Here is a 26,529-nt window from a genome sequence, read left to right on the forward strand (position 1 = left end):
AAGCAACAGCACAAGATTCTGATATGTGAAGTTCATTACCAAATACCAGATTTCTCTTGTGCTTTGTGAACTTTGTGCTTTGCTTGCAGATTATAGTATACACAGGGATGTAGATGACTGAAGGCTCCTTGCTTTTTTCAGCTGTGAGCATGCATTGCTTTCACTATGACAGCCAGGGCTGGTGCATGGAAAGATTTAAATAAGTGTCCAGTTTAGTTTGAAAACAGCTTCCAATAACTAAATATCTCTGTTTTTATTAACTAATTGTAGGCATCTACACTAAGCCCTGAAACACATTTCTAGGTCCCCTTGTGCCTTGTTTCCAAGATAGTAGCACCTGGAAAAACACACTGCAAGATTTTTGTAACAGATATGAGTTCAGATATAAGGAAAGGAGTGTATTATATCACCTCCTTTTAAACTTCTGGCAAAATAAATGTAACTTGGTAGTTAATTCTCAGGCAAAGGAATAAGAGCAGAGCAGATGAATTCAGAAAAGTAAAGCACTAAATGGATACAGTATATTGGAGTCACTTCTTGCTCAACTCTTATTTTAAATGTACTGCTAGGTACACTGTGGCTGTTATCCACAAGTATCATGTTTTAATTAGTGTTTCATGTTTTCAGAACACTTCACACATTGTGTTTCTTAACAGGGATGTGCAAACACCTGAAAATCCTTTGGTGACACTCTAGCTCAGGGGTCTCCAAACTTTTCACCATGAGGGCCACATCTTATATTTTCTACATTTTTGAGGCCGAAGTTCATATGAAGCTTGTGTAAGTTGCCATGGCTAATCATAGCTAATGGATGAGGTGCTAGGTCATGTTCTGATTCTGTGCCTGGTTGTATGCCCAGCTGTACAACTGAACTGTGTCCTGGCACCTCATTAATTAGCTACAGCAAGTTACACTAAGGTTAAATGAACATCAGTAGGATTCGTCCCATGGTCAGCTACTCCTTTTTATATGTATCGTTGAGCCCCAACTTTCTATAGCATATTATTGAAATAGTTCTTGATTAGAGATTGGCATGACCCACTAAAATGGTGGCTCATTCAAAAAAAAAAACAAGTTTACTGGGTCATTGGTTTGTTTGAGATTGTTATTTAGATAGCCTGGTGGCTGTCTAAAACAAAAATGCAGCTGCCAAAAGAAAATCCAGCCTGCCCCCCCGCCACTGCTGCCATTGCCTCCCTACCTTTTCTTTCCACTGCCTCTTCCTCCATGGCCATTGACATTTTTTAATTTTTTTTTTGTTTTAGTTCACTGGCTTGTCAGCCACAGAGAGTGGTCTCTGTGCATGTCCCTGCCCCTCAGCTGAAAGGTGGGGACATGCACAAAGGCTGCCAGCTGTGGTGAGGCTCTCAAGATGGTGGAGGCAGCAGAGGAAGAGGAGGCAGCGGCAGGAAAAGATAGAGAGGTTAGCCAGGAGGTCCAGAAATCACACACCAAATTATCATTGGTTTGGGAAAGCCTGGGTTCTCCAGTTTGGATGAACCCAAACAAATTAGTAATTTTTGATTAATTTCCTGGTTTGTTGTTAGCTTTGTGCCCATCTCTATTCCTGAGGATCCCCTTCTGTGCTAAAATGTGTTGTTGTTGTTGTTGTTGTTGTTGTTGTTGTTGTTGTTGTTGTTGTTGTTGTTGTTGTTGTTGTTGTGTGCTGTCAATTCAGAACTGACTTTTGTTGTTTTTTAGTCGTTCAGTCGTGTCAGTCTGTCACCACCTCCATATCTTCCCCGTCTATTTGCCAGGAGGTGATGGGACCAGTGGCCATGATCTTAGTTTTTTTTTTATGTTGAGCTTCAGACCATTTTTTGCACTCTCCTCTTTCACCCTCATTATGAGGTTCTTTAGTTCCTCCTTACTTTCTGCCATCAGAGTGGTATCATCTGCATATCGGAGGTTGTTGATATTTCTTCCGGCAATCTTAATTCCGGCTTGGGATTCCTCCAGTTCAGCCTTTCGCATGATGTATTCTGCATATAAGTTAAATAAGATGGGGGACAATATACAGCCTTGTAGTACTCCTTTCCCAATTTTGAACCAATCAGTTGTTCCATATCCAGTTCTAACTGTTGCTTCCTGTCCCAAAGACCCAGATGTTAGGAAAGTGTGAAGGCAAGAGGAGAAGGGGACGACAGAGAATTGACTTACAGCAACCCTAATAGAGTTTTCAAGGTCAGTGAGGTACTGAAAGACTGTTTTTACCAGTTCCATCTTCCTGTGAGTTTCCATGGCAGAGCCAGAGAATAAGATCCAGGTCTCCCAAGTCCTAGTCCATCACTCTATCCACTACACCACACTGGGTGCGGATTTAAAAAGAAAAATTACAGTCCCCACTGAATAGCTTTGTGATGAACAGTGGATCAAAAGTACATTTCAGTGCAAACTCAAATAGGTCAACTGATGTGTTGTTCTGGACTTGGATGCCGCTGTCTGCCTTGTAAATGACTACTGGATGGACAGGAGATAGCATACATGAGAAATGTTATACAGTATTTGACAGGTTTGTTACTCTAGCTTTAGAAGACAGTTCCTGGAACACCTATTTCTTCTTTTAAATTTAAATATTTATAAGCCATTGTTCTAGACCTTGCCTTGCCTCTAAGGTGAAAGCCTCACAGTCTTTGCAAATAGTATGGACAGCTCTAGTTGGGAAATTTTTATTTCCACTGACAGGAAATACACATCTACAACTTGGTCTGGAGGTTATCTGAAACACACTAAAATAAGTTCTGAAGGTCTTTGTTGGAAACTCCATCATGAAGAACAGGTATTTTCATTTTTGTTGTTGTCATAATACTATATTCTCATCACACTTTTTCTGGTCTAAACTATGTGGACTGGTTCAGGAAAGACTGAGGGTGCAATCAGATGGTTTTGGGGACAGCTTGTGGCATGGCCCAGTTCAAGCTATTTTTCTGGTGATGACACGATCACTAGATGACACAGGAAATTGCAGAACAAGCCCAACCTTTCTCTGTGCCCAATTTTGTGTCTTTTGGCAGGGCTACTCTTTTTGTCGAGTTGGGTTAGAGCAATAGGGACCAGATCGTATGTGCATGGGAAAATTGCATGAAAGAAGATCGTACCCAGAGAAGGACCCTTCCCAGAGTGATCCAACATGATCCTATACTGCCACCTGATCACATCTTGCTACTAGAGATGACTAGCTTGTGGTTAGAGTCTGACAGTAATGATATTTCTCAGAACTTTGTGCCTGAGCAATTAAGACTTGAAAAGAAAACCTGCGTTTACTTCTTGATGAACAAATATAAAACAAAGCAAGTTGATTTGCAGAATACAGAGGTGAGGAAAAAAATGTGCTAGTACTAACTAGAGATGAGCTGTTCGTATTTATGGTATATCCTTGAGGATACGAATATAAATAGCAGCACCACAGGTGTCATGGAGGTCCATTCTCTTCCCCACAACTGGCCGGTCCATTCCCCATTCAGTGTGTGGGGCTTGGCTCCCTCATCATTGTCGTCACACCAATCACAGAAGGAACCTAGCCAGCTCTTCCCTGTGCAGCCAATCATTCCAGTGCAGAGGCGGAACAGGGAGTCTCCCCGCTAAGCCGATGAGTTGTCAGCTGCACAGGGAGGCGAGGAAGAGCCACCTCCAGGCTCCTTCTGTAATTGGTGTGACGACGACGGAACCAAGCACTATATGCTGAATGGTGAGTGGACTGGCCGGTTCTGGGGGGGAGGGAATGAACCTCCGTGGCACCTGTGGTGCCACTATTCGTATTCATATCCCCAGAGATACAAAGACGAATAACCCACCTCTAGTACTAACATGTCTCTTTTACTAGCTAGGGGAGCTCTGCTTTTAAAATGTAGGGCTGGCCATCTTGCATAGTTTATCATGTATAAAAGCAACCTTCTTTGGAGAGAAGTTCTTGAACTAATAAGAGGGGCCCTAGGCACACTATTGTGAAACAAAAATGACCTTCAATACTGCTGTATTGAGAAAGTTCTGTTTGGAGCAGGCTGTTTCTGCTCTCCCAACACTCTGCAGTGAGCTGGAAGACAAAGCCACGTGTGCCACGCAGCCTATCTTGTACCCTAAAGTAGCCAGTTCCCTTCATGTTTCATGGAGGATACTGTCCTATCTTTAGCTGCCAGTCCAGTTAATTTCTGAATGTGCAATGGGAAAGGAGAGAAGATGCTGTTACCATCCTTTGCCTGAGGCAACCAAAACATCTTGGGCTGGCTCTGGAGAGTCCCCTGGTTATGATGGCCTTTGATGTGACACCTTAAAGTCACTTTAGAGATTCATCTAGTGAGAAACGGATAGCCCGCTCCCTGCTTACCCTCTGTTGAAGAGTCTGCTCAGCGCTTCAAGCATCTCAGGAGCCTGTTAGCTAACCCAGGATTTATGGAATATAATGATCATCTAGAAAAATAATATGAACCATTCTGAAAAATGGAATAGAATTCTGTTTAAATGTATGTAGAAGTTGATTTTAATCATTTTCTTTGGATTCTGATTTAATCTCTATTTTATACTCTGATGTATTTTGTTATTAATGCACCTAATAATGGAGTGGGGGTAGCCGAATTTGTGGTTGAATAATAAAGCCTTGACTTTATTCATTTTGGACTGTTTGCTATAGTACAAATGATAACAATCATCCATGACCCCAGTCTTTCCCCGCGTTCTAAGTTTACAACAAAACATTGAAAGTGTGAAACATGAGAACTTAATTCTTAAATCATTTAATGCTGGAAAACTTTTCTCCAATTTGACTTTCAGTTTCCCCACAGGATCCTGATACTATTTATTTAAGAAAAAGACATTCTGCCTCTCATTCAAGCATGATTTCATGAAAATATTCTCCATATGCTTTTTCGTTAGATTATTTTGCTCTATGTCTGCATGTCAGTATAAATAGCCAAACTAGAGGAAGAGATGATACTCCTTTTCATTTATTTTTCTTCTAGTCCAACAAATCTGAGTGAACAAGTGCAAATTTCCAACAATGTGCAATGTAGGTGATGTCTTGCTTGTGATTTCATCTCTTCATAAATAATATGCAAAGATGGCTTTGTGACTTTCATTTCTAGAAGGGTTGTTTGGTTGCCAACATTTTCCCCAAGAGATGGTAATTCAGGTAATCACTTTTTAGTGACAATTGGTTTCAGAAATGCATCAGATGCATTTAGAGCCCCCTTCCACAGTCAGCTAAACTGGTCCCATCTTTGCTGTCCTTCCACAAGCAGGCAAAGACCTTTTTCTTAAGGAAAGCTTTCCCTGAGTGACTGGCTGCTGGGTGGAAGTTTTTAAATGAGTTGTTGTACATTATTGCACTGAATATGTTTTTGGTGCTGCTCATGTGTTCTGGTATTGTATTCATTGATCCTTTTAGTATTGTATCAAAAAGGACGTGATGGCACTGCGGGCTAAACGGCAGAAGCCTGTGCTGCAGGGTCAGAAGACCAAGCAGTCGTAAGATCGAATCCACGTGACGGAGTGAGTGCCCGTCGCTTGTCCCAGCTCCCGCCAACCTAGCGGTTCAAAAGCATGCAAATGCAAGTAGATAAATAGGGACCACCTCGGTGGGAAGGTAACAGCGTTCCGTGTCTAAGTCACACTGGCCATGTGACCACGGAAGATTGTCTTCGGACAAAACGCTGGCTCTATGGCTTGGAAACGGGGATGAGCACTGCCCCCTAGAGTCGGACACGACTGGACAAAAATTATCAAGGGGAACCTTTACCTTTACCTTTAGTATTGTATACTCATTGTTTCTAATCTTAAATACTGTCTTTTAATTGTTATAAGCCACCTTGGATCCTTGTTATGGAGAAAGATGGGCTTTAAATAAATAAATGACCGCCTAGAGTGGACTGAGTACAGATAGGCGGGGTATAAATCAAATGAATGAATGAATGAATGAAGGAAGGAAGGAAGGAATGAATGAATGAATGAATGAATGAATGAATGAATGAATGAATGAATGAATGAATGAATGAATGAATGAATGAATGAATGAATTGCCAATTTGCGCAATCCAGGCAAAAGCCACAACAAATATGTTGCAGCTCTAAACAAGTGCCTCATCCTTTCCAGAGTGAGAACTTCCAGAATAACCAGCACTGCTCAACAAAAATTGTGCTGTTAGTTCCAGGCTTCTTTCTCCAGATTTCATTTTGATTTGTTTTTGCCTAGTACATTGAAGAGTGGAAGTAGTGATGTGAAAAAAAACCATGAGAGGGGGGCTACAAATTGAAGGTAACAGCAGCTGTATCCCCTCATAAATTTCACTGAATGAGGCAAGGCAATTGCGCAATAAAAAGCTAATCTGGAAACAACTTGTGAGTCTGGTTGTGTAGTCATAGCAGAGAAGGGGCTGAGTTTTTGCAAGCCAGAAGGGTTTAGCGAAGAAGAATTGGCATGTGTGAAATGTTTTAAGCACCCTTTCCCACCTAACATTTCCCTTGCAATTGTGTTACAAGAGAATCACCCCCACATTTCCCTCATAATGTGTAGTTTCTCTACCCAAAGATGCCTAAGGTTAACAAAAATCTTATGCCAGAGAATGACTGCAGGATGGAGAGAAGGACAGGAAGATATATGAATGATTAAAATATCAAAAATGAAAATCAGTGTTTTTGAAACTTCCAGAGCTGGAAACAATTAGAAGCTGGCTGGTAACTGTCAAGAATCAATAAATGAAGGATGCAATTTCTAATAACTCAAACATAAAATATGCTGATAAGTTAAGAATGAGCCATAAGGGGAAAGAAAGAGGAGAAGAGGGAACTGAAATCTGTTAGCAATTATTGCTAGTGCCAGTGCACTTCCAACAGAGTCACCTTTAGCCTCCTCCACCACTCTACCAGTTCTAGGATATGCATTCAGCTAATTCAGAAGATAGCAGCACCCACTCATCCTATTCACAATCTGATTTTGCTGTCATATTTGTACAGCGCAGATGTCATAAAGCAGAAACTGCTAGGATTAGAATGAGACTTATATTTTGCCGAAGCTAGCCAATGTTTCTTGAAATCAGTCTAAAGACAGGTTGCATAAGGCCCAGGTAGGAAATGAAAAGTCCATACTAACAACAACTGGGTGCCAATTAAGGATGACTCTTTACCGAGTGGTCATGTACGATCATGTGCATGACAGTAACACTCAACAAATGGTCTGTGTGAGCACATACATAGGATCAATCAACTTTTGCATGACCTCACACTATTGATCACCTTATCCCGTATTGCTCTGCTAGATTAAATGCAGGAACAAACTCAAGCTGCAAACTTGAGCTTTCAGGAAAATGTAACTCCATCCAGCACAGGTTGATGCCTTATTCCGTAATTTGTCCTTTGGCTGATCAGGAGCACCTCCATCTTGTCTAGATTAAGCTTCAGTCTAGAACCAGAACAGCTTACTTTAACTTGGGATTAAAGAAGAAATAGAGTTGGGTGTCTTCTGCATCCTGGTGCCACCAGCCCCTAAACTTCAGACAACCTCTCCCAGTGGTTTCAGGTATTTGTTAAATAACACGGGGGAAAGAACAAAAGCCCAAGAGACTCCACAGGCTAATGGCAAGGATGTCAAACAAGACCCCCTCCAACCACCTCCTCCAGATTGTACCTCCAAAACCCATCCCCGAGAGATGGCTTGGAAGGATATGGCTGATGAGACCAAAAGCCACTGAGAGATCCAGCAGAACCAACAGGGACACACTATCCTATCTAGTTCCTGGAATAGGTCATCCACCAAAGTGACTAAAGCCCTCTCTGTTCCATAATCAAGTCTGAAACCAGACAGAAATGCATCTATATAATCTTTCCTATAAGCAACCCTTGGAACTGATGAGACACCATACATTCCAATACCTTGGGCAAGAATTGAATATTAGAGAATGACTGGTAATTATCCAATTTTGTGAGATTCAAGGAGGCCTTTTTTTTTACAGTGGTCTTACTACTGTATCTTTTAGTCAAGCCAAAAGTTTGCCTTGCTGTAAAGAGATCATTATCGCCCCCATGACCCTTTCAGCTAGTCCCCGCTGGCTGCTTTTATAAGCCAAGAAAGATAAGGGTCCACTAACATGTGGTTTCTTTCTTTCTCTGCTGCATGGTGTGGCTGCAGAAACTGGAAGGTGTGCCCTATCAGAGGATAAGCAGGGACCAAGTTACATCCACAGCACCTGGACCAACTACAACCAAGTAAGAGCAGATCAATGTTCTGCAAATTCTTCATGGAAACCTATTAAGTAGTTTATGTTCTCTTCTTATGGGCCAAGCGTAATAAGCCCTTGGCTGTGTCAGACAACTCAAGCAGACACATTGGTAATGTGTAAGACCAATTTCTTCACCACCATCACAGCCAATAAGATCTATCTAGCCCAAGTATGGTTGGACCAGCTTTGAGTTTTTTACTACCATCAGTCTTGTCTCTCTCCCATTCATTAATTCATCACAACCTCCTTAATCAACTGAGAGGACAAACATTTCATAGGTCAATCACATCTTCAAAATGATTGCCTGTGGAGGAATCAAGAATTTCTCCAAGAGCTGTCAGGTAACCATTGGGATCTAAAAACCTCCTTGGAACAAAATGAGGCTAAACTCCATCAAGTAGTATCTGTCCAGGATATTACCATTATTATACACAGCACACAACACTGAGTCCAAAATGCATCCTGTAGCATGAATGATGCCCTATGCTGTTTGGGACAGACCTATGGCTGTAATGGAGGACATGAGTTTTGAATAACTCTTGACTAGGTTGCCTCCTCATGGATGTTGAATTCGCCTAACACCATAAGTATAGACATTTAAAATCCAAACTAACAAAAATGGTCTAGCTGCTAGACTTGATGTTTTTACAGAAATATTAAAATAATCAGTGATAGTGACATTCCTTTGAAACTTTTCAATGAAATCTACAGAACATGAATCATTTCTGAAATATGATTCAAACTAATATTTATTATATCATCAAAAGGAAAATGCTGTAGATTGCAGGGACTACAGAACAATAAGCTGAATTAGTGATTTGTTTAAAATTTTCTTTGAGATAATACATGATGGAATTTAGAAGAACCAAGATGGAATGAAGACATGCAATTTGGATTCAAAGGAAGATTTGGACCCAGAGGAGCACTATTCTGCTTACATGTCCTTTTGAGAAGATGCTGTGACATGAATGTGAACATACATGCTTGCTTTACTGACTACAGGTAAACCTTCAACAATGTGTGTTAAGAAAGTCAAGTTTAACAGAATGAATAAAGACTAATCAACCTATGAGATATTATTGAAGATCCAAAGGCCAAAATCTTATTCCTTATGCATGGTCAACATAGTATCTTCAGTATAACTTTCAGTGGCAAATTTCTCACTGTCTCACTGGTCATTCAAAAATTCCCATGGATTCAAATTTATTAACATGTTCCAACACAATCCTATTCATTATGTTTTACAGCATCAGCATAAGCAAGTGATCACAAATCAGCACAGGTACGACCAATAGCATGATACGAAATGTTTGCACTGACTTCTTGACTTGTGCTTCTGAAAATTACCCTGATGGCATTATCCTGGCAAGCATAATCAATAGGATTTTGACCAGAATGATACTGTGGAGCATGTTTGCAAATGGAAATACTGTACATGGGAACTTTTGAATGAATAGTAGGAGTAATGCCAGATATGTCAGAATAGAGATCATTTGGAGCAACTTCCTTAGGATGAAGGATGGAATACACAACAAAAGCCAAAAACTAGATAGGAGAATGTACATTCTATGGTGTATTCTTGATTCCACTGTTTGGCATATGTTTATGGACTTTGACACAAGCAAGCTTTTTTAAAAAGGAAATACAGTAATTAAAATGTGGATTTGGTACTAGATGCTAAGAATTTCCCCAGCTTAGAGGGTGACCAACAGAGAAGCACTGACCTAGGAATCATAAAACATGTAAAATGTGGAAAGCTGTAGCATGGTGGTCATGAAATGAGAGACAAAAGGTACAGATTGTTACAGCAGATAATTCATGACCCAATAAATGGAAAGAGAAGTGCAGGAAGGAGAAGAACTTATTGACTGAAGAACCTAGGAGACTGGTTTTGGATAAAACACAGCATCATTATTTAGAGGTGTCACATCCCAAATTTAAAAAAAGCTGTGATGGTATCCAACTTCTGGTAGGAGAGCAAAATAAGATTATATTGCACAGGTTCTGCTTCATAATTCTTCATCACACCATTTTCACATGTGATAAATTCCTTGATAGTTGCAACTAGGCGATAATCTACCAGATCATATGATCAATTACATTTATTTTTTTGCCTCCTGACCTCGACTCTTGTACTCTGCCCCAATTCCACTGAGACCACTTCTAACATTCCAAACTGCTGAGCAGCCTTCAAACAGCCATCATTTAAAAACAACCAGCCACAAATTGTTTCCTCATTTCCAGGGATGTGTTGAATTTTTTACTCCCCCCCCACCCGCTCCCATTCCATCTTCCAAATTACACTAGCCTGTGATCCCAGCAATAAAATTCTGAGCAATGACAGAGTCAAAGATTTAGCATTTAAAGGTGGCAAGAAATGCCTATTGACTGAGGAATCAAAAAGATGTGTTAAATACCTGCACTGGTCTATTCCTGGATGTACCTTTATGATGACTCTACAATACTGTACCACCATCAAGTTCAAGTGCATACCAAATGCACTGACAGCATGGAACATACAACAAGATTCCAGTTCTTGTAAACCAAAAGATGATAAATTGAAAAAGTTATGCTAGATACATGTGATATTAGGGGAGAGGATCCATCTCAGAAGTTGAGGACATGGCATGCTTCTCATATATAAAGCCCATGGTTCAATCCAGGTTGGGCCTTATAGCATACTTTGACTACCACTTTCTCTGACACAACAATTGGATAGGGTGGTTGCCGTTCTGGGCTTCTGGTAGGCTTCTCATGAGCACCTGATTGTGGGAAACAGGGTAATGGTCTAAAAATGGCCTTTTATCTGACCCAGCATAGCTATTCTTAGGTTTGTGGTTGTGTCCTCAACTCTACCCAATAATTTTGACAGAGAGACAGTGCAGTGTAATGTAATGAAAAGAGTCAGACCAGGACCCAGGAGACCTCGCTTCAAATCCCTGCTTTGCCATTGAAACATACTGAGAAGTGGCTCCAGTAAAACCACTCCTTATCTGTCTCACCTGTCTTGGAAACCTACTAGGGTTACCATGTTTGAATTGATTTCCAGGCACATAACATGGACAATTTTAATAGCTGTAATCTGTTTCCACATATACTATCTAAACATTTAATTAGATATACTGTATTAATTTTGCTAGGTTTATTGCTTTGAGCGTTTAATGCTTGTATATAATCCAAGCCCTTAGGAGTGAGTAAGAAGGAATGGAAATAAATTAAACAGTAAATCTTAAAACTACTCAATTCTAGTTTTAACAGATGAAAAACATAAACCTAAAGCTGCAGACCATTTTGAAACTAATACAGGAAGGAAAATCTGATCTGGAAATAGGTACTGTACAAAACTCCAGCAAGTTAAATGTTGCTTTTGTGCATATATCAAGCAGTGTAGTGATCTTCACTCAGTATTGTCAGATATATCTGCTCTAATTTCTATAGATTAATCTGTAATTTTGCAATGCATATAAATTTCCCCTATGCAATAAGTGTATTTGAGGAATATATGGCCTTCTCTTATAACCACTTCAATCCTCTAGTTAGGCATGCTGCACCTTGAACAAGGAGCTTTCAGTCCTGGAATAAGAGAAAGTAGAAAAGGGAGGGTGGAGTTTATGGATAGTAAAATCCACTGGACTACAAAGCTGCAATCCTGTATACATGAACAGATGACCTATTGACCAAACTGGGGCTTCTCAGTTAAAAAAAAATCACAAATTAAAACAACAAGATCCCAACAAGGTTTTTGGAAGCTCAGGTGATATGGAATAGCAGGCTGCCCGATGGTTGGAAGGTAAATTATTATCCATATAATACATGTAATCATGGGCCTTAAGCTCTGAGCATCCAACATCTACTTCTGTGCATGAGCATCTGTCCATAAATAGCTCTTACTATTCCTATTCAGAAGTGTCACATCTGGAGCACTGTAGAAAGGTGAAATGGTGGCCTACCAAGAGGATTAGCATCAGCACACCAGCCAGCCCGGCTAGGTAGGTTCCAGTTGGGTGTACATTGGTCATATGTCCCACACGACACAGGGCGGCCCTTGATTTGAAGGACTGCCCTGTCTCTGTTGGAAAGTGCTCTCCATTTCAAGTGCTCTGGTTTAATTTACCGATAAAGAAATTTTAGAAGGGTAAGTTGGGGTCTTGAGGTTGCAAATTAGCAACTGGAGAGCAGACTGGACAGGTACTCTGACATCATCCCACATTTGACATCACCCCACATTACTATTGTCTTCTCTATTATGGTGAGATGCATTTCTATATAAATTATAGGGCTGGGTAGCTCAGTGAGTTAGGTACCTGGCTGAAATGCCAGAGGTTGGGACTTTGATTCTCCACTGAAAAAGGATATGGCAAACCACGTCTGAGAACTCTCTACCTACTCTATTTTTCTAGAGTTGCCATAAGTCAAAATCAGCTTGATGGCACACAGTTGTAAAGTTGCAGTAGTGGTGATTTTAGCAGGACTGTACCTTCTTGCTGTCCCTGAGGCAAACATGAAATATGATGAAGAAAAAGAAGTAAAGTTCCTACAAGTTATTATATTATTATTTCCAAATGCAGTATGTGTTTGGTGTTGCATTTCCCATTGTTTTGATAATTTGTGAGTGCCCAAACTACAAAGATGTTGAACTTAAGATATCCTGTTCCCAGAGCTTAAGGTCCTTAGCAAATATTTTCACCCACATCATGACGTAGTACCAGGCTGGAGTGCTTGATGTCAACAACAAAAAAACGATATGAAAACTTCCCTTCAGCCCTTGCAGTCTCCAAAATGGAGTTGAACGCTCATTGTGAAAAATGCTGGAGAATGTATACTCTATTTTTTGGTTTCTTTCTTTACTAAAAATGTACATGTCTTTGTTAGGATAGACAATGGTCTACCTAAGAAAGAGAGATGAAAGACCAGAGTCTCCTTCTGAATCTGCTGCATGTCAAAGCACTATCAGCCACGTTTGCTGGCTCTGTGTATAACAGGAGCTAGATCATCAGCTATCCTGGCCCTGTGCCCAGTGTAGCCAAGGAAGGCTCAAAGCACATACATACACACAGGTTGTCTTGTTAACACTTCCCTTTTCTGCTGCTTATCCTCAAACATAAGACTTCATCATCGCTGAAACCAATCTTCTGTGCATGCTAACATTTTAGATGTATACATAAATAAATACATAAATTATTATACTTATAACCTGATGGGTATCCTACGCTGCGCCGCGAAATGGCAACTTGGAAAACATGAGGTGGTAATACAATACTGTCAGTCTCCTTCACTTATTGCATCTCTGTGATACACCAAAATGATTAAAAGTGTATGCGGTTGATGAAGTTGATTCCTTCCCACCTGAATGTTTCTTTGTGCCAAAAAGAAAGAAAGAAACATAGAAAAATCTGGCAAAAAGAAGCAAGACCTGGATCTGACTTTGACAGAATATCATGATGTTTCCAATTGGGGAGTACCCAATCCATCTCAAGTTCTTGTCTATAAGCCAAGTGCCCGGTTGATCTAATGGACCTTAATGTACAGCTATCGCTGCTCCATTATGATTAGAGTGCTTTGCTCCATTCCTACATTAGTGCATCCCAGGTTACAAGCAAAAATATACATCCATGCCATTGCCAACAGATTAACATATTTTGCAGGGAATATATGATTCTCTGCCAAACTATTTCTAAGAGTTCAACACAAATACAGACCTATCATCATAGTCTTCAGAGTCACATTCATTTACCTTCTCATGTGGTGAGCATCTGCGGCTGGCTGGCAGTAAGGGGCCTCGCAATGTGGGCAGTTTGCCAGCTCAGCAATACACTTGTAATTGTGTTTCCCTCTACAAGTCAGGTTCCTCCCCCAGCTGTGCATTTCAATGTTCATCTTAAACCTTGCTCAAGACTCTTACATTACATTCTCAAGTAACTCTAAAGACCCAAGGAAAAAAATTCAGCCAAGGAATATGCTATGACAGGGTCATTACTTGAAATGTGAGGTTACTGACTTATTCCTTTTGCATATTTATACGCTGCCTTCTGGAACAAACCAGGGATATCAATGTGGCTTACAATAAAAGATCAAGACCCCCTCAATGCTCAGACTGTATGATACTGATAGCATGTTGTGAGAAGCAAGAATTTTTAAAGTGCTGAAAATACTGCTCTTTTTTGTCACAGCAAGAACTTTCCCAGTGCCCTCTCTGGCAAATTTGCTTCCTTTGTTTTATAATTGGTCATCAGGAGGTAAAGATGGGCTTAGTCAACTTGGTCAAGTCTCAGGACTCAAGTTTGAATAGTTGTGGAACTGCTGTCTACTTCTATTGATGCATTTGGTGTTATTGTTTGATCTGACTAAAAGTTCTTCTTGAACCTCAGGTTGGTATCACACAACAAACTCTAGGCAGCGTTCCAGTTTTTCTTTGCATGCACAGAAATAACACATACCATAGGAACATCTTATTGGATGTCCACCTCAACTCCTTAACATCATCAGGTCCTTTCATGAGGAAATCAAGGGCACTGTAGTTTTTGATGGCTCAGCATCAGATCCCTTTGACAGCTGAAGCGGAGTGAAACAGGGCTGTGTTCTCACGCCGACTCTGTTTGAGATCTTTTTGGTGTCATGCTGAAGCATGTTTTTGGAAGTGCAACAGAAGGTGTTTATCTCTGGACTAGATCAGATGGAAAGCTCTTGAATATCTCTAGATTGAGAGCAAAGACCAAAGTCCAGCTGAAATGCAGGCAGGACTTCCTCTTCGCCAATGATCCAGCTGTTGTTGCCCACTCTGCTGAAGAGCTCCAACAACTCATGAATTGTTTTAGTAAGGCCTGCCAAGATTTTGGATTAACAATCAGCCTGAAGAACATGGGCCAGGGCGTGGACTCACTTCCCTCTATTACCATCTCCACACAAGAATTGGAGATTGTTCATGACTTTGTGTACATCGGCTCAACAATCTCTGACACTCTCTCCCTAGATATCGAGTTGGATAAACACATTGGCAAAGCAGCTACCATGTTCTCTAGACTCAAAAAGAGAGTATGGCTCAAAAAGAAGCTGATGGCATATACCAAGATCCAGGTCTATAGAGCCTGTGTCTTGAGCACACTCCTGTACTGCAGTGAGTCCTGAACTCTTTGTGCATGGCAGGAGAGGAAGCTGAACACCTTCCATATGTGTTGCCTCCTATGTATTTTTGGTATCATATGGCAGGACAAAGTTCCAAATAGAGTAGTCCTAGAACAAGCTGGCATTTTCAGCATGTATACATTACTGAAACAGCGACATCTACATTAGCTTGGGCATGTTGTGAGAATGGCTGACGGCCGGATTCCAAAAGATCCCCTGTATGGAGAATTAGTGCAGGGAAATCGCTCCAGAGGAAGACCACAGCTGCGATATAAGGACATCTGCAAGTGGGATCTGAAGGCCTTAGGAATGAACCTCAACCAATGGGAAAGCCTGACATCTGAGCATTCAGTCTGGAGGCAGGCATTGCATCACGGCCTCTCCCAATTTGAAGAGACACTTGTCCAGCAGGCCGAGGCAAAGAGGCAGTCCCGAAACGAGCAAAACCAGAGAGCTGGACAGGGGACAGACTGTATTTGTCTTCAGTGTGGAAGGGATTGTCACCCTCGAATTGGCCTTCTCAGCCACACTAGATGCTGTTCCAAGTCCTCCATACAGAGCACGTTACCATAGTCTTTCGAGAGTGAAGGATGCCTACACACAGGAACATCTTTTATTTTGTCTAGGTTGTTTCTGTTTTGTTTTGTTTGGTTGTTTAATTTCTCTTGTCCAGAGGTGATCTACCAATAAACTAGCTTATCAATACCAGTGGTAAGGTGATAAATTGATCTGGCGTTAATCTCATATATATATAAAAGGAGGAGGCTCAAGGAGGAAGAACATGGGGACAGGTGTTTCTGCAGTCCTGAACTCACACCTCATTGGCCTACGTCACCAAAACACCACTCATAGACAGTCCCCCCCCCCATCTTTACAAGAACAAATCTACTAATCACATGGGGAAAAGTCCATTTGAATCATTCCAGCTTGGAAAAAGTAGAAGCCCCAACAGCAGAGAGGAAAAAGCCACATTAGGAGCAAAAAGGGCCAGACCAATTCAAGATTATTTAATAATAACTTGCAAAGTACAGTATTGTGGCAAATATTTCAATTTGAAGCAAAATGCAAAATTCAAGGCACAACTATCAGAGTGTTTTTTTTAAAAAATCTGAGGAGTTGGTAGCACTTGCCCCCCCCCCCAAAGCAATGGGATTTGTTAATTATGATTAAATTATGCTATTAATTTCACTGGAAGCAAAGTGCTGTTCATTTTGATCCAATGCTCTCAGACAATCTTTCCTGATCTGGTGGTGCCTTGCAGAGGTGTTGGACTACAACTCCCACAATGGGAGTTTTAATTCAACAAAGGTTGAGGGGAGGCTTTTCTAAAACATCAGAAAGGGATTAGCACATACCTTAATGTTATGTCAGCCATTTCACAGACATACTTCAGGCATAATAGTTCTTTCTGCTTGTGACCCAACTTAAACCGAATGCTCCCTGAGTTCAGAAATAAAAACCCACAATCTTTTTTTTTCTTTTAGATGGGGCATAACTTTAGAGAAATGTGTTTAACCGGGTCTAAAAGATAGCAAACCAGAAATATCAAATTTCATGCACCAAAGTTAAGCCAGCCAAAGTGAGGTAATAATATGTACAGTCAATTCCAGGTAATGGTGACCCTTTTCAAGGTTTTCTACGTATGGTGCACTCAGAAGTGGTTTACTCTTCCGTTTTTCTGGGAGTGCTCTGGGATTGTGCAGCTTGCCTAAGGTTGTAGAGGCTGGCTCTCCTCCCGAAAAGAACAGTGGAGAAGTGAATTCACAACCTGTACCTAACTCACTGAGCTATCCAGCCAGCTGCAGCCAGTGATATAAAATAAAACAAAAACAAAAGGTTGTGACACCTTTAAGATGAAAATATTTATTTTAGTGTAAGATTTCATGGATTACAATTTATCACAAATAAATATATTAGTCTTAAAAGTGCCATAAACCTTAGTTTTTGTTTTTAATTATATTTGAAACTGAGTAAAATACTGTAGCTGGTTCTTTGAAAACTAGTAGCCAATTTGGAAATGTCTTTTAATGTTTCCTCGAGAACTGCCAATGAAATAACAGCCAGAATTCTATTAGTGTTTGTGCAAGGTGCACTTTAGTTGCTTTGGCTAATTGTGGCTAATTGACAAATTGCTGGAGCATGTCTCTTGTCAGACACCTGCTCTCACACACAACTGTGCTACCAAGATGTACCTGGGTTACATCAATCAAGCACATCATCAATTAGCTGCAATTAGCCACAGCAAGTTACAGAAACTTCATATAAACACCAATAGTATTCTGGCCAATGAACTGTTTCGCAGCCCCTTAACAAAGATATCGCTCTTGACTGGTTAGCATTTTCAAAAAACTGTTTTCAAACACTTGTGGACTTGTAAAAATTGCAGGTGTTAACTATCTTAAAAAGAGATGTCTCCTCCTAAGTAAATGGGAAGATAGAATGGGTATTCAAGTATGGTAACCAAAATAACATAGGTGGGAACCTTCCCAAAATAAAGAAAGCATTGGTTTTGGAAGTAATGCTCCCCCCTCCATACATGTGCAAATGTTTGCAGATTTATGGCATTGAGCTATGAAAAACTCATAGTTTAGGTATTCTTAACCCAAGGTCCATGACCTAACATGGTTTACATATATGGTTCTCAAAGGTCTTTAACTGGTGCCTTTCCCCACGGAGGGGCATGGTGGCACTGTGGGTTAAACCGCAGAAGCCTTTGTGCTGCAGGGTCAGAAGACCAGCAGTCGTAAGATTGAATCCACGCGACGGAGTGAATTCCTGTTGCTTGTCCCAGCTCCCTAGCAATTTGAAAGCATGTAAAAATGTGAGTAGATAAATAGGTACCACCTCGGTGGGAAGGTAACAGCGTTCCGTGTCTAGTTGCACTGGCCACGTGACCACGGAAACTGTCTTCAGACAAACGCTGGCTCTATGGCTTGGAAATGAGGATGAGCACCGCACCCTAGAGTCGGACATGACTGGACTAAATCTCAAGGGGAACCTTTACCTTTACCTTGCCTTCCCCTCTTTAAATTCTTTCCTGTTACTCTGAAAAGTGTATGAATAAGAGGAAAAGAGTTTTTTTCTTTTAAAAGTAAAATTGCATTATTAATGTATCACTTCACATTACGGAGGGGTCTAGTTTTTGTTGGATTCTCAGATAAGTCCACGATCCAGAAAATATTAAGAAGTGCTATCTTACTCTATCATAAAATATTTCTTTAAACAGGCAATAGTGTTTGTTATACTTTTTTCTTTCAGCATAATATAAGATTACAAAGTGAATTAATGTAAATGTGTATGCACTCAGTGGAGGATCTGGCACTGGGACTAGGGCAGAAATATCAAAATGAGGGTCCTGAGCCCACATCACTCTCCTCGCTCAAGTGGTATTTGGTCTGTGTATGTGAACATTCAGGAATGCAAAGTTTGCTATATATCATTTGCAGTTAACCATAATCACCCATTATATAGTAATCTCTAGAATTTATAAATTGTGTTTTCAACTAAAACAGAAAAGAATTTGGGCAGCTTGTCAAATTAACAGACAGCCCAACAAAACCCCTATATCTACAGTTCATTTCATCCTACATCTATTCAAAATAAATCTTCCATGATGTAAGATTATTAAAAACACATAAAAATCCTGCATAATGAGGGATCCAGAGTTGTGTATCTGGATGATTTCCAGGTTGCATTTATGTGCACTTGAAACATACCCTCAGAGGATAAAGAAGTACATCAAAGATCTATTCCTACATACTCCCTGACCAACACAAATTGGTCCAATATGAACCATCTTATCTGATTCATAATCTATAACATTCTCTTATAACGTTCCCCTTGCAAAACATCAGAGCTACAGAGGTTCACTAGGCCATCATAAAGAGCAGGTATCTTTAAATGAATTTTCATTTGCATTAGAAGAAGCAAGTTTTTGCTTGTGACTGCTTTTCTAGATACAATCAGTTTCTGCCTGTGGGTTTTTTGTAGGTGAACTGCTTCTATTATTTAAAGGGGCACAGTGGTTATCCTGCACTGTATGCAAGCTTTCAAAGAAACGGGCAGCTCTACATATCAGTATTGACTGCTGCTCTTTCAGGAAAGGAAAGGAATGGAAGCACCTCCTTCTGCTGTGCTCAGGAAGGGATCAATATTGTCAAAACAGGCCTTGCTGGACACTTTATCAAGAGGGATCAACACTACCAAGGCATTATTTTACTCTCCTCAACATGTGAACAAAAAGTAGCTCCGCTCCTGTCCATGTGCACAGCATTTAGTCCCATCTGCATATAGCCATGAATTCAGCAAGTGTGAAGAGGGAGAAAGCTTTGGACATTCAGCTATACACACGGAGAATTCCCTGTGAGTCCAAAGTCTGAGTCCAAGTCCATGGGTTGTTCCCAATGTGAGGAGCGAAGCTGCTACGCATATCCCCAGTTGCATATTAAACTATGTAAGTTCATAATACCTGTTATTTAATCATGACTGTACAGGGTTATCCTTGCCAGTGGAAATGTTTGCAGCATTGCAAGGGTCTCTGCCATAATAGCCGTTATTAATATTTATCATAGTATTTGTATTACACTATTTATTACTACAATATGTTATTTATTTATATTTCTTACTCATGCGTATGTATATCTGTGCATATATTCTATGGTGTTCCATGTCTAGTCACACTAGCCACGTGACCACGGAAACTGTATTTGGACAAACGCTGGCTCTACAGCTTGGAAACGGGGATGAGCACCGCACCCCAGAGTTAGACACGACTGCACTAAATGTCAAGGGGAACCTTTACCTTTACCTTTACATTCTATGACTTCAACAATATAACACTCAATTTTTCATTCCTCTTTTAGTACTCTATGCAGCTTTTAATAGATGAAGTCAATTCTTCAAAATACCTTTGGTCTATGAATGTGGGATATTGTGCTTTTGTATCTATGATTCAAAAGGCCAGGAAACAGCTTGATATTGCTGCACAATATTGTGCCCATGTTGCCAGCAGGAAAAAGGATGCCAAGCTTTACACAGCAAAGGGTAGCTTGAATGTTGGCGTCACCAATGGTGGCAGTCAAGATGGTCTACAAGATACATTCTTGTATTCAGTACCATTCACAAAGTGATAACAAGTACAGGAAAATCCCAAAAGTTGACTTATTTTTTCATCTGTTCAGCACTTCTCATCCCAGAACAAGCCAATGGCAGCAGTCAAGGGGTAACGATCCATACAAAAGGATAGAAAGATATCCAATTCTAATGAAATACATGTGACTGATTATTATTCAATAACACTTTATTATACTAACAAAAGTGTTTGTATGTAAACTGTGTTTTCACTGAGCATTCCTTCAGCACAGTCTCAAGGCAGAGAAACCTGGCTACCTGAAAGCTGGCATGGGTACGGAGGAAATCCTAAAGCGTTTTTTTAAAGGTGAGTTTTATTGAAATCTGTTTGTAGTTTAAAGTATAGACTTAAGATACCAAGTGTCTCAAATCAACCCTAGAGACAAGACTGGGACCAGCCTGAGAGGTTTATTCCTTCACAGAACCTCTAGGCAACCCTTGCTGCTTTCCTCTGCAGCATCCAGAACTCTTCACACAGTTTTTAAAAAATCCCAAAACAACTGAAGACAGAAGGAGAGATGGGGGTATTCCTGCCACCTGGAGGAGAGTAAAGAGAGGAGGAAGAATGAAGGACAACTTGGAAGATGGAAAGAGGGATGGAAAGAGTGAAAGATATAAAAAACAGGGTGGTGGGACAGAAAGACAAAGAGCAGAGGGAAACAGAGCACATGAAGGTATACAGAAAGGTATATGGGAAGAGAGTAAGGGATTTCATGAAGTCATGGTACTTCTACTGATTATTTGTTACTATGCAACTTTTTTTTTCAAAAACCTTGGACTGGGGCTGAATGCAATCCCAATGGAAGCATTGCTTTAAGGTCATCTTAGTCATGCAACAGGGAGGAAGCAGTAATCTCCTTAGGCATCTGATGAAGTAGAAGAGAAGCATCTGATGAAGTAGAAGAGAGGCATGTAGGAGCTGGTGTTTGAATGGGACAGCAAGACCTCACAGACCATTCCCTGCAGCTGTGGGTACACATTTGCCCTCCAGCAAAACATCTTGGCCTGGGCTTGCAGAGACTCCTGCCAACCCTTGTAGTGTCAGGGATTCTCGTTTGATGCTGGTGGTGCTCCCTGAAGTTTGTACCTGGAATCCCAGATGACATCGGAAGTACTGCCCTCCCCCAGCTTTGTTCAATGAAAATAATGCTTTGGTTCCAAATTAGCAAGAATAGTTCACAGAACTACCCTTAATGAATGTTCAGAAGCATCAGGAGGCATGGAATGGGTTGGTTGGCCTTTTGACAGGGAATGACACCTATCAAAAGGCAAAACACCCCACTCTTTTAAGGGTATATACTGTAGATCACATTTTTAGATAGATTACTCCTGTGCCATGAGTATGCATTAGTTCTATGTATATTCAACATTCTTGTTTTGCATTTTCCCAAAGACTCTATAAAATATCACACAGAGCATTTCTGGGTATATGTGACTCAATTACATAAGTAGGAATGGACCATATAGATTCTTGTCTAGACTACAGGTACATAGAAAGGGAGGGTTACATGGAGCTACCAGCTGTATTGTGTGGTGTCACAATTCCCGCTCATGAAATGAGGGTTGTGGCAGGGAGGCTCCATGAAAGTTAAAATCTGTATCCTTCTAAATTGCTAGTTTTAGTTTTACCTGCCAGGGTTATAATCCAGGTCTCCTTCACCATTGAGCAAAGCAGAGATGAATCAATTATGGCAGTAACTATGTCATTTTTCAGGGCAATGATCCTCTCTTTGCTGGTGAAAGGAAGAACAGCTTGAAAAGTATTTATACACATTTGCACACCATTGCATGTCAGAACTGACTTGACAACACACAATGTGTAACAAGATGTTTGTGAAGATTCTCAGTCATCCAGCTGTGGTTATCTGGAAGTTGAGACATGGCAACTGGACTTCTTTCTTGTTAGGTTGAAACATTTCACTACTCATTCAAGTAGCTTCTTCAGTTGACTTCCAGAGAACACACAATGGTGTACATGTGCTTAGAAACACCTTTCGTCTTCTTCTTTCTCCAGTAAAGAGAGAATCGTTCCCCTGAAATACCACTATAATTGCGATTAGATAGCATGAATGGCACATGTTCAATTGTACCAGAAAGGGTAGCTTTGCAGGGTGTGATCTCCCTTAAAGAAACCCTCTTGTTTGCCAGGGAATTGTCCCCCAAATAGTAGCCCTACAGTTGGACTAAAAAAAAAGGTTCAGCTTGGGCATGGATTGGGATCAGGCTGGATCGCTTTTCCTCGTGTGTTGTGTGATTCCCTCGGAAACAGATCACACCAGACCACTCTGCAACTAGCCAAAAATGTGATCTGTTTACCCAGGTGATCTCAGCTTTAGGTGGGTGTTTCAAAAGCAGAAACAAGGCAATAAAATGATTATTGTCTAATGCAGCATACTGCACTGGAGGCCTCTGCAACATAAATGGGGGATTACAGAGATGTTTGTACATTAGTATTCAAAAGTCTTTTGCTGTTGCCACTGCTGCTGATGCTGAAGATAAAGCAAGGTGTATGTTCTCAGATACAAAGGTTGGAAGCTAGCAACCTACAGAACTCGAAGCTGAAGACAAAAGAAGTGTGGGAGCCTTGCTCATTACCGTTTCCAGGGACTTTTGAGGAATATTGCTGTCTTCCTCTTGAGAGAGTAGTGTCTCAACAACCAACTCACACCAATGGGAAGAGAGCCTTCCCTCAAGCACTCAGAAATGCCACCCATCTCTCCCCTTGCAAAATGGGATGAATTCTGGTTTTGCTTAATTTTGGAGAGTACTTCATAAATATGTTGTGAAAGTAAAACTGCTGACTTTTTATATAAAAAAACATTATGTGTGTGTGAGTTCATGCACTCTAAGAAAGCATTTTGGAATCATAAACAAGCAGGGTGAGGTCACTCCCAAGTAAAATAAATAAATAAATAAAGTCAAGAAATCCATTGGAACAGCAAAATGCTGCTGTTGCTTAAGGCTGCGGCTTTCAAGTCCTCTGCACTTGTAGTAAAGCATATATTTGACAGTAAACAGATGGAAGCACTGAAGTGCGTACACAAAAGAGTTGAACTTTCTGCTCACAAAGAGTTGATTAGAATTGTCCTCCATGGTAGCAACAATTTGTTTTGGCTTGGAAAACAGTCATGCATTACTAGGAAGCATCCAAAGCTAAACATTTTAAGTTTCATTGATTTCTGGGAGTTTCAAAAAGTAGGAGCATTAAGAATTTTGCCAATGACATAATTCATGGCCTTAAAATGCTCATTTCTGGCAAAGCTTTCTACCCTTTGAATATTCACTTTTCCTTTTTCCTCTGGAACATCCCATAGGAAGTCAGACAATAGGGCATTTATTGTGACTGTTGTTTACAGCAAGGATGAGCAACATGAAGCAATGGGCCCAAATGCATCTCCTTGAATTTCCTATTCGCCCAGACTATTTTTTTAAAAGCTCAATAAGTTGTCTTGTAACCTCTAGAGCAGACATTATCAATGCAGGACATATGCCCCCCCAGGCCCTGACACATTTGAAGGGGCCACAAATTGGAAACCATTCTTAACACACTACCTTATAAGATTTGTTGTGCAACTTATATAATCTTGATTCAACCTATATTTATTCCATATTTCTATTCTTCTTCTATATTTCTTCCAACCTACATTTCTTTCACATACTACCTTATAAGGTTTGTTATGCAACTTATATAATCTTGATTCAGCTTATATTACTTCCATATTATTTTTATGGCTGTGGTCAAATAAAGGTTGAAAATAGCTGCTCTAGAGGAGATGAGGGCAATTTTGTAAGTTTAAGAGTCACATTACCCCCCTTGTGAGAGTTTCCTACCTTAAATATTTCAGAATTAAAACAATTATGGGGAAATATAGGAAATAGCCCTAAAACTGCTCAAAAGTACAACATTGTTTAGTACAATTGGCACTATCAACTATGATGAACCTAGGAAGGATAACACTTTTTGCCGACCACTGTTCTGTTTTGCTTTCCATTCCTTACATAAGAGATATGGAAACTGTACGTTCAGACAACTAATGGATAAGCTGAGGCTCCAATACTTTGACCATCTCATGAGAAGAGAATACTCCCTGGAAAAGACCCTGATGTTGGGAAAATGTGAAGGCAAGAGGAGAAGGGGATGACAGAGGATGAGATGGATGGACAGTGTCCTTGAAGCTACCAACATGAATTTGACCCAACTCTGGGAGGCAGTGGAAGACAGGAGGGCCTGGCATGCTCTGGTCCATGAGGTCATGAAGAGTTGGACACGACTTAATGACTAAACAACAACAACAAAGTAAAGAACTTCACTGATCTGTGGGAATGGCTTGTTTGCAGGTTACATAAACAAAGATTAAACTATAAAAACATCTGTTGTTTCTCACACCAGAATCACAGCTATCAGAAGAGCAACCTGAGGCAAGAGGGTGCATATCGTGAACAGACACGAGGCATCAGAATATCAAGAATGATTACATAGACTTTAACTATAATTTGGCTAAAATTGGGTGAGAACAGCGTATAATGATTTTGTGTGCGGCTTATTATGCTCAGAACTAAATAATGTTTTTATTTTATATATTCTTATTTTAAGGATTTTGACATTTTTCTGTGCTTTTATGAGAAGGCTTTTAAGGCTTGTAAAGGCTAGTAAAATCGTGATGCCTTTGCTTTTAAATGATGTTTTCGAGAGATGTATCTTCTGCCTTCAAACACTATAAGATCCTATATTTTAAGAACATAACTTCAAATGTTATTTCTGCCATTTGTTTGTATTTTATTCCTATATTTTGAAGCTATGGAGACAAATAAAACTTGTGAAAAAATACAAAAAGCTGGCATGGTTGCAACAAAGAAAATATTTACACTTAAAATTCCCAGATGGATCTTGAAATGCTTGTCTATGATTGTCGATTTAATTCTGATATTAACCCCTTACTGGGACATTATCAGCTATGATGAACCTAGAAAATCTTTGTCAGTTGCAAACAAAAGATAGGCTTCTGTAATTTACCCTATAGGGGTTGGCTTGTAAGGGAGATCCTACTGAGCAGCTCCCAGTGAGGTTTGACACTCTTCAATTGTTTATTTTTAAAATAGATGTTTTTAGCCACTGGAGGGCATGAGAGGCATCTTTCAGTTTTAAAAAAAATGTAAGAAAAATTGGGATTGGAGGTTGTAGGAGTAGATCCAAAGTCAAGGGGTAGTTGTGTGTGATCCCCAGAATTTTGTGGATGATCCATTCCACACTGTGCTGACTAGCAAAACCTGTTCATTTTCATGGGTTTCAGACAGCATAGTCCATCAATATCTACTACCCTAAATGTGGGCGGTACCTCACTCCTTTATCAGAACAGTCTTCTTAAGAAAATAGCTGCAGCCACCATCAGGGAGCCTAATCTCCATGTCTTCCTTTCCTTTTCCTCTTCTCTTCTTTTGTCACATTGCTTCTGTTTTTTTTTTAACTCCTGCTCTGGGTTCATTATTGCTGCTTTCACAGTTACACTTTTCTCTCAAGCTCTCACGTTTCTGGCCTGGAGCCTCTGTATAAATGTTTTTATGCTGCCCATATGGACCAGAGTGAAACCTAGCTTCTTCCAATCCACCATGCAATGGCTGCCTGTGTGCCAAGATATCTCCAAACTATTGAAGTGGACCAGGGGGACATAATGAGGGCATGTACAACTTGTGTAGCCCCTGGGAATATAGGCATATCACATGCAGAAGACGGTGTTATATTGTGTGTCAACCTGGGCCTCTGCCTTCAAACCAGGTATGGATGGGGGGGGGAACGACCCTGACTTCTCATAGCACATTGTTTTCCTTACCTTTATATCTTGAATTAAGTATGCTGTGTTTTGAATTTGATCACTGGATGGTAAGCACAGCTTAATTTGCAAGCCTGACTTTTGAGGCAGGTATTTCTGAGGAACTGAGGGAGGGGAAGAAGGATTAATCAAAGAGAATGCACATTTCCCTTTAACATCTAGTTTGGCCGACGGAGAAGGATCTCCCCTACAGATCCTAGGTACCAGACAGGCTGCTAATCATAATATGAATGTTTAAAAAAT

The 26,529-nt window shown here is 40.3% G+C and overlaps 1 long non-coding RNA gene across 1 annotated transcript in view; it reads left to right on the top strand.

The window, feature by feature from the left end:
• LOC140706407 (uncharacterized) overlaps positions 1 to 20,828 on the top strand; it is a 103,886-nt gene extending 83,058 nt beyond the window's left edge. Inside the window, exons 5-6 of the long non-coding RNA XR_013545332.1 lie at positions 8,116 to 8,192; positions 9,046 to 20,828. This is a non-coding gene — a long non-coding RNA (uncharacterized LOC140706407). The remainder of the gene's footprint in view (positions 1 to 8,115; positions 8,193 to 9,045) is intronic.
• Positions 20,829 to 26,529: the final 5,701 nt, after the last annotated feature.

This window comes from Pogona vitticeps, chromosome 4 (genome assembly GCF_051106095.1).
Source record: "Pogona vitticeps strain Pit_001003342236 chromosome 4, PviZW2.1, whole genome shotgun sequence".
In the NCBI taxonomy this organism is placed as follows: Eukaryota; Metazoa; Chordata; class Lepidosauria; order Squamata; family Agamidae; genus Pogona; species Pogona vitticeps.